This window comes from Paramisgurnus dabryanus, chromosome 3 (assembly GCF_030506205.2).
Source record: "Paramisgurnus dabryanus chromosome 3, PD_genome_1.1, whole genome shotgun sequence".
Taxonomy (NCBI): Eukaryota; Metazoa; Chordata; class Actinopteri; order Cypriniformes; family Cobitidae; genus Paramisgurnus; species Paramisgurnus dabryanus.
The window spans coordinates 29680567-29697627 of NC_133339.1; positions in this window are offsets into that span (position 1 = coordinate 29680567).

Below are 17061 nucleotides of genomic sequence, written 5' to 3' on the forward strand. Positions count from 1 at the left end.
GTCAATGGCGCCGCAGAGTCATCGTAATTCCCCCCCAAAACCCGCCTTCTATGAACCTTCGACCGAAACACTACAGGGATTCCCAAGGGAATCTTAGATTTTAGCTCAAAAGGGAATATTATGTATAATTAACTGTAATTAACTATACAAATTTATCAGGTTTTACCTGGCGTAGCAGAATTAATAATAACAATTAATTAATATGTTCGTCCACCGAAGACATATATCCATAATCGTATATTAACGTCTAAGAAATGTTAATTTCATGGCCTTTAAAATTAACCTTCTCACTGATATACAGTGCTACTTGCAGCGTGTAGCTGGATCAAAAGGCAGAAATAGTGACTTTAGTTTCATGAGCATTGAACACAGAAACAATTCAATTGTGAAAATGCAAAACCGGTTTATTAACTATAAAACGAAGTACACATAACGACTAACTAAACATACACCCATACAATAACATAAAACATAGATGAGAAAGAAAAGATTGAAAATACTAGAGAGAGAGTAAAAGATTGGAAATAGCACTATTGCTTAACATCTGCACAAACCATCGGATAATCTCTAAGGATCGCCTTAATTTTCATAAGGGGTAAAGCTTGAACATCAGCGAGTAAAACGAGTTTATACTTGCGTTTGGCTCTTTGTGATGCGGTGCGAAGTTTCTGATGCGCGCGGTGCGAGCAAGGAGAGAGAGAGAGAATCTAGGTGTGTTAGTTTAAGATTAAGTCTGTTAAGTTGTTTCGTAGGGCGGATTGGTCCGCTTGGTTCCCTTTCGAGAGCGGTCACTCGACATTGCGTCCGCTGACGCTATGGGAAACTCCTCCCTCTTCCGGTTTCTGAAGCTTTTATTGAACAACGCCAGTGTTCTGGCCAATGCCGCCCATGACAGCCTTATAGGGGCGGGACTTCCGCTACTATATAGCCTGTTTAGGCGGCAAAATACTCAGATTCTTTCTCTTCACCGTGACTGAAGCGTCTCGCCGTAGATCGTCACACTTGTGAGGGACGCAAGGATCGTGTCCCTTACACGCGTTCCGGCAGATTTTTAAAAGGATTTTGAGCTTCGCTCCTCGAGTGAAGGACCGTGTATCTTATGGACTCCGAGGTATATCGAATAACTGCGTTCTCGGCAGCAAACCACCGCCGCCAGAGCGCCGTTGGTGGCAATGCTGTCAAACTGAGGAGAACGTCGCGTGCATTCCACGGTAACGTTACCCGCCCTTTTAGCCCTCATACCCCCGGGGTATCCGAGGGTACGGACGCGGGAAAGACACAAGGCTTCCTTTGCCCACCTACGCAGTGCGGAAAATGCCACAGTGTGCACAATACATTACCGTTGCAATACCCTCTCATATATGTTTGTCCTGTACTTAATGCGCGCTTCGGCCGCTCCCCTTACATGATTAGACCCCCACCCTGGTGTCTGCTTTGTAATTTCACGCACTTCGGCCAGTGCTAGCCTGCACAGACCCCCTTCGGGACTTAATGCTTTCAGATGTTGTGTGCAATGGCCGCTGACGGGCAGCGAGCTACCAATCAGCACAACAAACTTCTGTGGCCTGTATATTGACATTCCCTCTGCACTTGTCCTCTTTCAACTATGTGCCAATAGAGACCATATATAGCAATATACAGCTCTTACGGAGGATACTGGACTGTATGAATACTCTGAATGTGCCCGTAAAACATGCGCTGCAAAGAAAAAGGGGGGAGGATAATGTCGGGTGTGATCCTTCGCACTGAGTAGCGATCCGTATCAAAACGCAATGCACAACTTACAATGCTCAACCCCGCTTGTTGGAGAAAATATATTTCTTATGACATTTTTGAATATTTTATGTTACCATTTATAAATGTATAATCCTTGTCTATGAATGTATAATCCTTGTCTTAGATTTATGAATGTATTAGAACCATATTGTCTTAGTAGCTACTCATAGAAAACTGCCAAGGTGAAAAAGTACGTAGGATGTTCTTTTATTTTTATCATATGACCTTTGGTAAATGCATCATCAAACTACATCATCATGTTATTATCTTGTTTTTGGTAAAATGTAGTCAATACCATTTCTCTAGACTTAGCAAAATGTGTGATGTTGTTGCAATTATGAAAGTCTGTGAGGTTCGACCTTCGGGATGAACCAGTGATTAAATCCTAAAAAAAAACAGCCCTGCAGAAGGACCAATTCGAGAGACAGTTGAATGTTTCCTGATGAGACATCTCAATCTGGGTTCTCCCTGCAGAATATTATAACCTCATTCGTGGTCTGAGTGCATCTTATTTTTGTTAAGGTTCATAAGTATTTTAAACCTGACACCGCTCACTATGCATCCGTTACACACGAGCTGCAGAGCAATGGGGACAGACCGAGTATAGCGAATTGTGTTGAGTGTGGCCGCTCGCTTCGCACAGCGATCTGTCTCGACACACACACACACACACACACACACACACACATCTAAGCAGTGCACAATGCATCTCGCACGCCCCCGATTGGTGGCAACGTTGCTCTATACTTATGCATTGCACTATATATATACTTTTATATACGTATATATTTTCTAATAGCAGCCTATACGCCTGGCTATTAATGTATGTTTGCATTGAATAGAGGCTTATTGTACTGCATTGCACTATATATATATACTCATACGTATATTTATATATATTTAATTCAATTAAATTCAATTCAATTTGATTTATATAGCACTTTTCACAAAAGTCAATTGTTTCAAAGCAGCTTTACATAAATAGAAGCAGTGAAAAGCACAGAAAAACGACAGATAGCACAACAAAATACATGATAGCATGAGCAGTTTAATTTGCTGCGGCTATGATTCAATATTATAAGTGCACGTATTACTAAAGCAACGTATAGAAGAGGAAGCTAGGTAAAGCCCAAAAAGGCTGCCTCCCCGGGGTGAAAAACCCCCTAGGAGAAAAAACCCCCCGGGCTTTTATCCGAGGAAAAATAAGTCCTAGGAGGGAAAAACCCTTGGGAGAACGGATAAGGAGATTTAGCGGAGATTAAGCGGTTCTGCCGGTGATCGTTGGTCAGGCATCAGCTGGGCATAACGTTGAAGGACGGCCAGTAGATCAGAGGTGTGCCGACTTTCACATCTACCGGGACTGGGTCTGTTTGTCTCGTTGTCCTCGGGTCGAGGACGAGACAGGGAGAGAAAAACAAAATCGTATTAGCGTAGCGGCCGTTCATATGTATTGAAGTGTCACACAGTGATGTGGTTTAACTCAGCTTAGTTCCAGACAGACTAACTATTGCGGCATAATTATGTTATCCACAGTTGAGGATTTAGCAAATTGGGGACCCAATGCGAGGGTATATATGGTAAATAAGGGTCACCTTCCGATCTTTAAGAGAAAATGAAACCTGACGACCCGTTTGACTAAGGCCTAAAGCCCCACTGTCGTCGTTAATGCAGGTTCAGTGGCAAACGGGTCTATATTGTATACCATTTACAGGACCAGGAGAAAACGCCAAAAACATCGCAACATGACCATACGTGCTAACCCGTTTGACTAAGGCCGGAAGCCCCACTGTCGTCGTTAATGCAGGTTCAGTGGCAAACGGGTCTGTATGGCATACTATTCACAAGACACACGAAAGCGCGAAAAACGCAACCCGACCATACATACCAACCCGTTTGACTAAGGCTGGAGGCCCCACTGTTGTCGTTAATGCAGGTTCAGTGGCAAACGGGTCTGTATGGCATACTATTCATAAGACTTACGATAGCGCCAAAATCGCAACCCGACCATACGTGCCAACCTGTTTGACTAAGGCTGGAGGCCCCACTGTCGTCGTTAATGCAGGTTCAGTGGCAAACGGGTATGTATGGCATACTATTCACAAGACTCACGAAAGCGCGAAAAACGCAACCCGACCATACATACCAACCCGTTTGACTAAGGCTGGAGGCCCCACTGTCGTCGTTAATGCAGGTTCAGTGGCAAACGGGTCTGTATGGCATACTATTCACAAGACACACGAAAGCACCAAAATTGCAACCCAACCATACGTGCCAAACCGTTTGACTAAGGCCGGAAGCCCCACTGTCGTCGTTAATGCAGGTTCAGTGGCAAACGGTGGCAAACTATTTAATGCAATTCATTTTAAGTGTTCATGCAGAAAAGGTTTTTATTTATTTATTTGGTTGGTCTGTGTTATGACCGTGAGTGCTTTGTTCCGTGAAAATAACTATTGCGAGTTAAGAACCTTTACTAGACAAATTATGCGAATGCTTTGTTGAAGAGAAAAGTTTTAAGTCTAGATTTAAAATGATCGACTGTGTCTGATTCTCGGACATTGGTTGGTAAATCATTCCAGAGCTTAGGGGCTAAGTAGGAAAAGGATCTTCCACTTTTAGACACTTTTGATAGTCTAGGGATAATCAATAGGCCAGAATTTTGCGACCGTAGTGTGCGTGATGGATTGTATTCTTATAGTAATTCTCTAAGATATGAGGGTGCTAAGCCATTTAAAGCTTTGTAGGTGATTAGTGATATTTTAAATTGGATGCGATATTTAACTGGTAGCCAGTGTAAAGATGCCAGAATTGGGCTTATGTGGTCATGCTTCTTAGATCGAGTAAGTATCCTTGCAGAAGCGTTTTGAACTAGCTGAAGCTTGTTGACCTGATTTGAATGGCATCCCCCGAGTAGCGAGTTACAATAGTCTATTCTAGAGGTCATAAAGCATGAATAAGCTTCTCTGCATCAGATGTAGACAGTATATGGCGTATTTTTGAGATATTTCTAAGATGGAAGAATGCTGTGCGGCAGACGTTGGCGATATGACTATCAAAGGATAAGTTGCTGTCGAACATCACACCTAAGTTCCTAACCGTTGAAGATGGCACCACAGTACAGCCATCTATGTGCAATTTGTAATCTGACATATTATGTTTGTAGCGATTTGGTTCAATAATAAGTACCTCTGTCTTATTGGAGTTGAGCTTAAGAAAGTTATGTGCCATCCAGTCACTAACATCGCTAATGCAGTCTTTTAGCTTAGAAAACGTGTGTGTTTCGCTGGGATGCGAGGAGATGTAAAGCTGGGTATCATCCGCATAGCAGTGAAAACTTATGTTATGTTTCCTGATAATGTCTCCTAGGGGTAACATGTATAACGAGAACAGGATAGGACCTAAAACTGATCCCTGCCGTACACCATATTTAACTCTTTCACCGCCAGCGTTTTTAAAAAAAAGTTGCCAGCCAGCGCCAGCGTTTTTCATGATTTTCACCAAAGTTTAATGCCTTCCAGAAAATGTTCTTCTTTAAATATATAAACTTACAATATACCAAATGAAAGAACAGACCCTCTGCTTTCAAACAAAAAAAAAAACGTTTCATCCTACCTTTAGTGGTTCTTTTGCAATCAGCTTTTGAATATGGGTAGGTTTTTGCAAAAACACCATATTTTGAGCAAAAAGCAGATATAATTCCATTTTTATGACGGACTTTTCATAGAGATCCCATTCAGAGCGATCTTTAAAACAGACACGGACATGCAGCAGCTTGCCATAGAGCAATACTTCCGGTTTTAAAAAGTTGCGGAAGGGCGCCACCTGGTGGATAATAACGGAATTGCGGAAAGACGGAAAATCTCGTCATTGGCGGGGAAGCGTTTTCTCTTAATTGACGAGATATCTCGTCAATGGCGGGGAAAGAGTTAACCAGGGAGTGATATGACTCTTCCTCATTTACATAAACAAAGTGATAGCGATTGGTTAGATATGACCTTAACCAGGCTAACGCCTGACCGCTGATACCAACATAGTTTTCTAGTCTATTGAGTAAGATTCTGTGATCTATTGTGTCAAAGGCTGCACTAAGGTCTAGTAATATAAGGATTGAGATTTCACCACGATCGGATGTTAATAGGAGGTCATTTGTAACTCTAAGCAACGCTGTCTCTGTGCTATGGTGGGGCCTGAATCCTGATTGGAACTTTTCATATGTACTATTATTTGTCAAGAATGTGCGTAACTGGCTTGCCACTACCTTTTCTAATATTTTCGAAAGAAAAGGGAGATTTGAGATTGGTCTAAAGTTATTAAGTTCTCCTTGGTCAAGCTGTGTTTTTTTAATCAGCGGTTTAATAACTGCTAGTTTGAAAGCTGTTGGAACGTATCCTATTTCTAGCGATGAGTTAAAGATATTTAGAACCTGGGTTGACACTACAGGGAATACTTCTTTAAGTAGTTTTGTGGGAACAGGGTCTAATATACAGGACGATGATTTGGATGATGTGACTAGTTTAGAGAGCTCATCTATTGTAGTAGGTTTAAATGAATCAAGATGTTCGTATGGTAGTCTAGTGTTAAGTGAACTAATGGGTAGAGTGGTGGCTGCCTGGGTAGCTACGATGTTTTCCCTAATAGCCGAAATTTTGTTAGAAAAGAAGTTCATGAAGTCGTTACTATTGTGTTGAAGTTTACTATTGGTTTCTGTTTGTTCTTTGTTTCTAGTTAAAGAAGAAACGAGGGTTATTATGATTCTCATTTATAAGCTTGCTAAGATATGTAGATCTGGCGGTTTTAATAGCCTGTCTGTAGTGTTTAACACTCTGTTTCCATGCTGCGCGCCATACTTCTAACTTTGTGCTTCTATAATTTCTTTCCATTTTTCTAGCTGCCTTTTTAAGGGCTGCGGTGTGATGGTCATACCATGGAGCTGGCGGTTTTTCTTTGAATCTCTTTTTTCGAATGGGAGCAACGGCATCCAATGTGTTAGAACAGACATTGTTTAGGTTTTCTATTTCAATATCTAGATCGTCACAGTTATCTGCTACATGTTTCATTTGGGACAGGTCTGGAAGAGTGCTAATAAAGCTATCTTTAGTGGTGGAAATTATTGTTCTGGCTAGTCGGTAGCATGTTGTGGATTGAGTGATCCTATCTAGAAGTACAGTGTATGACACAAGGTAATGGTCAGAAACTGCATCACTCTGAGGTGATATTTCGACGTCATTAATATTGAGTCCGAGTGACAGAATTAAGTCTAATGTGTGCTTACGAGTATGCGTTGGCCCTGTCACGTTTTGTCTAATATTGAGAGAATTTAGAACATCTATAAACGCACGTCCTAATGCGTCTTTTGGGTTATCCACATGGACATTAAAATCACCAACAATAAGAGCTTTATCTACAGTGACTACAAGCTCAGATAGGAAATCTGCTATTTCATTAAGGAAATCTGCATGGTGGCCCGGTGGTCTATAGATTGTCGCTAAAGCAAAAGAAAGCTGTTTGTGGTTACGATCAGTTATTTCCATATTTAACAACATTACTTCAAATGATTTAAATTTTAGCTCAGATTTTTGGTTTACTTTAAAAATTGTGTTGTATATTGTAGCTACACCACCCCCTCTCCCCTTTAATGAGGTTCGTGTTTATAATAATAGTCTTGTGGGGTGGATTCATTTAAACTAATGTAGTCGTCTGCTGCGAGCCAGGTTTCTGTTAAACAGAGTACATCTAAGTTTTGGTCTGTAATTATTTCATTGACAATTGGTTCTTTATTGGTAAGCGATCTAATGTTAAGAAGGCCGAATTTTAACATTCGAGATTCATCTGTTAATGTATTGTTTTCTAATTTTATTTTAATCAGATTTGTACCAGATGTAACAAGCGGTGCCCTGTATTTATTTGTTCGGGGAACAGATACAGTTGAAATGTGCTGATATTTCGGTAAGATTGACTCGAAGTGCTGGGATATAAGTGGTCTTGACATATCACGGCAGCTAACAGACGGACGGTTAAGCCGATCCGTCTGTTTCCTGACCTGGGCCCTGGATAGTCAGACTATATCAGAATTAAGACTATTGATCAGATTTCTAGTGAGTATAGCACTTCCTTCCGATGACGGATGAAGGCCATCTCGGGTTAGGAGGAATGGTCTTCCCCAGAAATGCTTCCAATTGTCTATAAACCCTACGTTATGCTGAGGGCACCACTTTGACATCCATCCATTGAGAGACACTAATCTACTATGTGTTTCATCTCCCCGGTAGGCGGGGAGGGGACCAGAGCATATTACATTGTCTGACATTGTTTTTGCAATTTCACACATCTCCTTAATATTATCTTTGGTGATTTCCGACTGGCGGAGCCTGGTGTCATTCGTGCCGGCGTGAATAACAATCTTAGAAAACTTCCGCTTAGCATTAGCCAGCACTTTAAGTTTGGATCTAATGTCAGACGTTCTGGCTCCCGGTAAACAGTAGACTATGGTGTTTGGTGCCTCAATGTTAGTGTTCCTGAGTATAGAATCTCCAATGACCAGGGCACTTTTAAAAGGTGTTTCAGCTGGTATACTCCTTAGGGGATCGAATCTGTTAGAAATTACCGTAACGTTATGGGTCTTAGAAGGACGCCTTATATGACTATGCCCAGTCACCCAGTTTGACCGCCGACTTGACTCTGATGACGGAACCGAGCCATGTGTATTTTGATAAACACTATGCGCGCTCGATACAGTATTTGTAATATTTATATTAGCATCTGATGTCGGAACCGAGCCATTAGTCTTTTCGCTCGATAGATTATTTGCGACAGTAACATTAGCGGTTTTGCTATCCTCAACTAGCTTTCGGATGCGCGATTCTAGTTCAGCAACCTTCTCAGTTAACCTTAATACTTCAATACACTTAGTGCATGTAAACCCCTCTATGTTAACAGCAGAAGCTAAACTATACATGTGGCAAGTAGTACATGTTACAATAACAAGCGGAGTCTTACCGCTTTCATGCTGGGCGATGGCGTCTTCGTTTACCCGAACGCGGTCCCCGGAGCTGCATCGCGTGGGGTGTTCGGTTGTGACACGCCTCGGTCGCCTGCGAACGTCTGGGGCCAGGGTGATGTTTGGCTTGCTGAATCTGCGAAGGCCGGGCAGCGGTTCCTCCACAGCTTCCCGATCGCTTTCATGTCGTTCACGGTCCGTGAAGCTGCATCGCGTGGAATGCTCGTTTGTTGCGCGCCTCGATCGCTTGTGGACGTCGGAAGGCAGGGTGAAGTGGGCGCTGTACCTCGCCTTGGATCTGCTAAAACCGGGAAACAACTCCTCCACAGCTTCCCGCTCAGGTGAGGACAGGTCAGAAAAGCATATATCAGATGAATCCGCCATTAGATCGGAAAATGCTAGCTTCAGCCTCCACCGTGTGGATGCTAGCGGGCTATATGCTAACACTGGGTGTTTATTAATAATAAATAGTTTCACGTGGTAGTACTGCTCAATAATCGTCACGGTAAAGTATTCCTATGTAAAACTAATAAGTTATATTATATAAATAGGAATAAGATGGTAAAAAAGCTTTTAGATGATGAACTCGACGGAGCTACGATGCACGATCTGTTCAGCGTGACGTCACAAACCGGATGTCAAAGTTGAAAACGACATTATACATTAATTTATACATTAATAGCAGCCTGCACGCCTAGCTATTAATGTATATCTGCATTAAATAGAGACTCATTGTACTGCTTCGCACTATATATATATAAATATATATATATATACTCATACGTATATTTATATATATTTATACATTAATAGCAGCCTACACGCCTGGCTATTAATGTATATCTGCATTAAATAGAGACTCATTGTACTGCTTGACACTATATATATATATATGAAGAGTTTGGTTCCAAAACGCAATAAATCCATTTTGACAAATTTCGGTAAAAACGTGTTTTCTATACCAAGAAAGTGACAAGATGAAAACCACTATTTTCTGTTACAAACTTTCACATAGCATCTTTAGGTTATAAAAACATAAGAAATTCAAATCCATAACTTGATTTTCAAAGATTTATTATAAAAACTAATTATTTTTTCCACAAAATGCAATAAATCCATGACAGTTTTTTATTTCAAAATGCTATAAATCTATTAAATCAATGTATAAATGTGCATTCATCTTTACCATTTTATATTTATTTAGTTGACTAGTGGTATACAATGATTAAAAAATAAACATTAATGGCATTAACCAAAACACTTACTTTGTTATATTAAGAACACATTGCTGCGGTTATATTTGACGTCGTCTCTTTACATTTTCACAGCGATCAGCTGTAAAATGTTTTGGTCCCGCTCGATTTTCGTTGACTTTGAGTAAAATAATGTAAAGTTTTCATAAGATCCTCTGGGGTCAATGTTTTAGCATGAGAAGCTTGATGCTGTTTGGAGAACAAGCAGCCGAGTGCCTCTCTCGGAAATTATTAGATGTTGATGGCTTACGTTTCTTTCCCGTCACAGAAAACCATCACAGGTTTAGCAATGCTATTAAAGTATTATTTTGTTTTGTTTGTTGATCACGAAGTACAAAGTAGATGAGGAAAATTAGGATTCCGTGTACTCAGCGCGCCGCCATGTTTGTTTACATTGCGTGAATGGTCCGCTGTAATATCAGGAATGGATTTATTGCGTTCTGTAAAAAAGGAGGAGTGGCGTTTGTCGCATTTTGGGAACAAAGGGAGAAAAGATGACAGAATATCACGGCGGGTATTGGATTTTGCGTAAAATTAATTATTTACTTTTAACTACTGACCTGATATAAAACTGATTTTGGCAGTAACTCATTTTTTTCAAAAATGGCGTTTATTGCGTTTTGGAACCAAACTCTTCATATATATATATATATATATATATATATATATATATATATATATATATATATATATATATATATATATATATATATATATATATATATATATATATATATATGTCACAGGGTGACTATTGGAGGGCGGAACCAAAAGTGACAGAGATTGGTTCCGCCTGAAGATGGGGTTTCCGCCCAGGCTGCATTTGACGACACACCAGTACTTCCTGGTTTCCAGGGCAACACAATCGGGACCTTACGAGCCACAGGTGCAACGAATTAAGCAAGCAAAGTGTGATTGGAGGCTGTGTGAGGATGAGACACATAAATAGCTCTGCAGGAACACAAGGAAAGGAGCGATTGACACGGGGAAAGCTCCTTTTTGCCAAGGGCAGATTGAAGACACGCACCTTTTGAAGAGCCCGAAGGCTCTGTTGATCCGGGTATCGCTGGGAAGCGAGCGGAAAGAGGACAGAGCCACAGGAGGCAGAAGAAAGGCATGCCGTGGATTATTTAAAGGAGCACCCCGAAGAAGGTTAGAGTTTTGGTGCTGTTGTTGTGTACTTGTTGTGGCTGGTATCCTTACAGGCTGTAGCTGGCGTGGCTGTGTGGGACGAAGCAAATCGTAGTCGCTGGGAGACGACCGGGAAACGCTGGGAGCTGAAACAAAACGGAAGGAAGATCGGAGTTAGCGTGAGTGATTGTTTACATGAAGAACTTGGAAGCTATTGCAATCGTTGGGTAAACATTGCCATAGAAAGTAAACGCCTCCTTGTGTGAGCTGCAAATACTGGCCTTGGACAACTCCAGAAAAGGGAGACGGCCCTACCACGGAACAGTGTGGTGGGAGAGCCGGAAGAGGACGAGTTTGGCTGCTACAGCGACGTATCCTAAGTGACGTATCCTAAGTCCTAAGTGTTCACTTGAGTGCGGTGGGTGAGTCTGTGTTTACTGTGAAGAATAGCGGACCCGAGATAGCTCGTGTGGCCGGGACCCCCATAGAAGACCCTTTGAGAAGAGAGGGCTCTAGGAGCCAGATGATCGGGCACAGCCCGGTAGCAGAAGTCAAAGTGTGTGGTAAGAAGATTCAGTGTCTGGTGGACACGGGCTCGCAAGTCACCCTGTTCGCAGAGAGCCTCTCACAAGAGATATTTGGAAGGCAAGGAGTACATGGAGCGGAGGCCCCCTGGCTCATCTTGAAGGGTGCAAATGGCCTAGACATCCCCTACATCCCTGGCGGCGGTCCAACGAGGACGGGTCCCTGTAACAGTTGGCCCGGTTAACGACAGTCGCACCCCACCAAGTACGAGAGGAGAGAGATGTGAGCTTCCGTCAGGTGTGCCCCACTGTCGTCGAGGTGGCCCTGACTCAGATGGACGCACCCTCCAACGGCGTTGGGAGAGGCATGCCTAGCCACCTTATGGGGGAGTCCTTGCAAGGGGAAGACTTGGAACAGGTACAAACGCATAAGCTACAGGCACTACTTCGGAGATGGCAACATGTGTTTGCGTCACACGACGAAGACTATGGGTGCACCCAGGTGGTGGAACATCACATCCCTACGGGGGACGCAGGCCCAAGCCGAGAGAGGTACCGGCCGATTCCACCTACCTTATACACCGAGGTACGCACACTATTGCAGGGCATGCTGGGGCGAGGTATCGTCCGGGAAAGTAGCAGCCCCTGGGCTGCCCCCATCGTACTCGTGCAGAAGAAAACAGGGGCTTGGAGATTCTGTGTTGATTACCGTAAGCTAAACCTAGTAACCAAGAAGGATCCCTTACCCTTACCGCGGATCGAAGACTCTCTCGCCAGCCTCACACAGTCCGCGTGGTATTCCACCTTAGATTTGGCCAGTGGCTATTGGCAGGTGCAGGTGGCCAAGGCAGACCAGGAGAAGACTGCATTTACGACCCCCTTCGGATTATTTGAGTGGGACCAGATTCCCTTCGGGCTTTGCAACTCTCCGGCCACCTTCCAACGCCTGATGCAGCGGTGCTTGGGGGGTCAGTTGATGGAGTCAGTTTTAGTTTACCTGGATGATGTGATTGTCTATTCCCCAGATTTCGAGTCCCACCTCCGGCATCTTGAGGAAGTCTTTCAGGCCATGGAGAAACTGCAACCCGAAAAGTGCCACCTGCTGCAACGAGAAGTCAAGTTCTTGGGCCATGTGGTCAGCGCTGTGGGAGTGTCAGTAGATCCTGGAAAGGTATCCGCGGTGAAGGATTGGAGCGCCCCGAAGACGGTGAGGCAAGTGCGATCCTTTTTGGGCTTTGTGGGGTACTACAGGCGGTTCATAAAAGACTTCTCGAAGGTCGCTAAACCCTTAAACCAGCTACTGGTCGGCACAGGCCGCCCCCGGGGACGTGGGTCGCCCACTATAGAATAGAGCACCGATTGTGAGCTTTCCAAAAGTTGAAACAGGAATTACTGCAGGCCCCCATCTTGGCTTATGCTGACTTTACAAAACTGTTTGTCCTTTACACAGATGCAAGCAACCTTGGACTGGGGGCGGTGTTGGCCCAACGACAGGATGGAGCCGAGAGGGTCATTGCCTATGCTAGCCGGAGCCTCCATCCAGCCGAGAGGAATGATGCGAACTACAGCTCCTTCAAACTAGAGCTGCTGGCACTGAAGTGGGCGCTCAGCGAAAAATTCAAAGACTACCTCTGGGGCGCAAAGGTAACGGTAATCACAGATAACAACCCATTAGTGCATTTACAGACGGCGAAATTGGGAGCAGTGGAACAACGGTGGGTGGCCCAACTAGCGCCCGGGGAGGGAACATACGAACCCAGATGTACTCTCGAGGCTCCCCGAGGCAGAAGGTCCAAGGGACCGGGCCGGAAGTGGCCAGCCATGAGGAAGGATGCATGGTAGGTGTAGTGGATGCACCAGGAAGCCAACAGGAGGCGGCGCCCGAGAACTGGGGATTGAACCCCCGTCGGTGGAAGGAACGACAAGCTCAGAACCAGGAAGTGAACCAAGTACGAGAGTGGTTGGAGCAAGGCCGGCGGCCGACACCGGCGGAGAGGCAAGCCCAGACAGATACAGGGAGGAGGCTGTTGGGACAGTGGGACAAGTTGGAACTGAAGGAAGGAGTGCTGTGCAGGAAGGTAAGGGACCCGAAGCTGGGCGAGGAAGTGTGCCAGATCGTGGTGCCCGAAGACCAGGTGACGACCCTGATTACGGCCTACCACGACCAGTTGGGACACCAGGGACAGGAGAGGACTGTGTCCCTGTTACGTCGATACTTCTACTGGCCCGGTCTGGAAGCGTCGGTACACGCCCTGATCCAGGCATGCCCCAGGTGCATGTTGTTCAAGTCTAGACGGGAGGCCCGAGTGCCCATGGTCCCCATCCATGCCAAGCCCCCCTCCACATCATGGCCATGGACTTTTTGACGCTGGGTCGGCCACTGGACCGTTATCAAAACATCCTGGTAATTACAGACCTATTCACGAAGTATGCCTGGGCTGTCCCCACCCTCGACCAGACGGCAACTACCACCGCCACGGCTCTGTGGCGGGCCGTCTTTCAGACGTTCGGATGCCCGGAGTTTCTACACTCAGACCAGGGGGCTAACTTCGAATCGCGAGTGATCTGTGAGTTATGCCAACTATATGGTTGTACGAAAACACACATGACGTCATACCACCCCCAGAGAAACGGCAGTTGCGAGAGGTTCAATCAGACCCTACTGGGGTTGTTGGGAACTCTGGACCAACGACGACAAGACGACTGGGTGAGTGCCTTACCAAATCTCCTCCAAGCCTACAATAATAGTGTACATAGTACGACGGGGTATGCCCCTACTTACCTGATGTTTGGCAGACATGTCCGGATGCCCACCGACCTGGTGCTGGGAGTGGCAGCGAACCAGGAGGAAGTGAGTGTGACGGAGTGGGTAGGGCGCCACCATCAGCGCCTACACTTCGCATATGAGCAGGTGTCCAGACGGATACAGAAGGCAGGAGAGAGAAACAAGCGGCTATATGATCGGACCGCTCGGGATGCCCCCCTACTGCCTGGCGAAAGGGTCTTGGTGAGGGATAATCGGCGGCAAGGAAAAGGAAAGCTGAGTGACCGCTGGGAGACCGTCCCATATGTGGTCTGTAGTCAACAGAGGCCGGGACAACCCGTATACACCATCCGGCCCGAAGGGAAGTCTGGGCCTGACCGTGTGGTGCACCGAAATATGATTCGCCCATGCCCAAATTACCCTGAGGCCGTAGAGGTAACTCCCAAGGAGCCTGTGCCACTGGCCCCCTGGATCGGAGGTTGGGCTGTGGTCCCGAGAGGGCCCGCGGTGGCACCACCCCGGCCGCTCCGAGAGAGCCAGAAGCTATACCAGCGCAGACCGGACCCGACTCGCCCCTAAGGCGGTCCCAGTGAGAAAACCGAGGCCGCCCCCCTGCCCGTTATGGTGAGTGGACAACCCGAAGGCGTTCTAGGGACTAGAACGTATTGGCGGGGGAGGATGTCACACGGTGACGATCTTTCCAGGGGCGGAACAAAAAATTGGAGAGTTTGGTTCCGCCCGGAAGTGTTTCCGCCCAGACGGAAGAGTATGAACACCGGAACTTCCGGTAGACACCGCGAGATGGAAAATCAGCTGATTCAACACAGGTGCGTCTAGTTAACAGCAGCGGCTGGTGATTGGAGTAAACGAGGAGTGGGGCAGTATAAAGGATCATCTAAAACCACAGTTTGGGGCTGAGTTGTTGGGGTTCGTTTGGTGCTGTTTTGGTGCGCTTGTTGTTATGCTGTTATCCTCTCAGGCTGAAAGCTGGCGTGGCTGTGTGGGATAGAACAAACCATAGTGGCTGGAAGACGACTGGAGATGACTGGAAACTGAAACCAAACAGAAGGAGAAGCGGAGTTAGCGTGAGTGTTTGCTATATTAGGAAATTGTGGCATTAGTGAAATCGCTGTGTAACCCTGTTGGGGGAAGAAACGCTTCGTTCTGTGTGTCTGAAAAGAATCGCCTGCGTGTAGTAAAGAGGAGAGCATCAGAGAGATCATACAGGATTGTGAGTATGAAACATTGATTTTGGACACGCTGTGTACTAACCTATTCCGTAGCGAACGACTTTAGAAAAAGGAGGACGGACCTACCCCTGAACAGTGTGGTGGGAGAGCCGGAGGACGACGAACCTGGGCTACTACAGCGACGTAAATGTTGACTGGGCCGTGCTAACAACGCCTAACGGGTCCCGGTGAAGTGGAGGAAGACGGGGCGTCCTAAGTGTTCACTTGAGTGCGGTGGGTGAGTCTGTGTTGCTGTGGAAATTTCACTTTGATGTGGTGCTGTGTACTGCTGTGTGTGTATTGTCAGAAACCCCCCGCCTCCGCTAACCTCGCCGTGGGAGAACGGAAAGGCCGCAGGTTTCAGTTGTTTATTTTCCTGGCATATGCTGTGAGTGAGCTCTGGGTGTGCAGTATTACTGTGGTGTCCAACAGCCGTCATCTTTTGCATCTGGGTTGTTCTGCAGAGTGGTGGTGAAGAGTTAGACCGCTAGAGACTGTGTGAGTACGACTAAAGATTAATGCTGCTTGTGTATACATCTACGTAACGTCTACTGTTGCAGAGCGAGGCGGAGTAGATCCTATCCTGTCCCGAGGCCTCTTCAAAGGGGCGCCCCTGTCCAGTGCTCTGTAGTTAAGGAAGTGGAGAGGAGAGGGCGGTGCTCGGCTCGGTGTGACAGTGCAGCACTTTCCCCTCTGCAGCATCAGCAGCCGTTGGGAGGTTTTGTCCCTGACGTCTCACTACCATACGGTCTCGAAACATCTGGCAAATTGTGAGAGCCCGGTCACTGTAAGTCCACCACATTTCAATCAAAATGCCATGTCTGTATAATTTGACTGCCATCTGACCAAGAGTGTTACCATGTGGAGAGAGAGAAAGAGAACGAGGGAAATCTAACCTGCACCGTACTTACTGAACGTCGTCCCAAGTTGGAGAGGTGAGAGAAACCAGCAGTTATAAATAACTGATCTTCTGTGTCCCAGTCAGCAGCCTGTGGAGAGAGAGAAAGAGAGCGAGGAAATCTTACCTGCACCGTACTTACTGTACGTCGTCCCAAGTTTGGAGAGGTGAGAGAAACCAGCAGTTATAAATAACTGATCTTCTGTGTCCCAGTCAGCAGCCTGTGGAAAGAGAGAGAAAGAGAGCGAGGGAAACTTTACCTGCACCGTACTTATTGTACGTCGTCCCAAGTTTGGAGAGGTAAGAGAAACCAGCAGTTATAAATAATTGATCTTCTGTGTCCCAGTCAGCAGCCTGTGGAGAGAGAGAAAGAGAGCGAGGAAATCTCAACATAAAGCAGTCTTTTTTCAGTCTCTCTTTAGCAAGTTGCTGAGTAACGTTAGTCTCTCAGTTTAATAAACACAAATTAAATCTGTTCCGTGTCCGTACAAA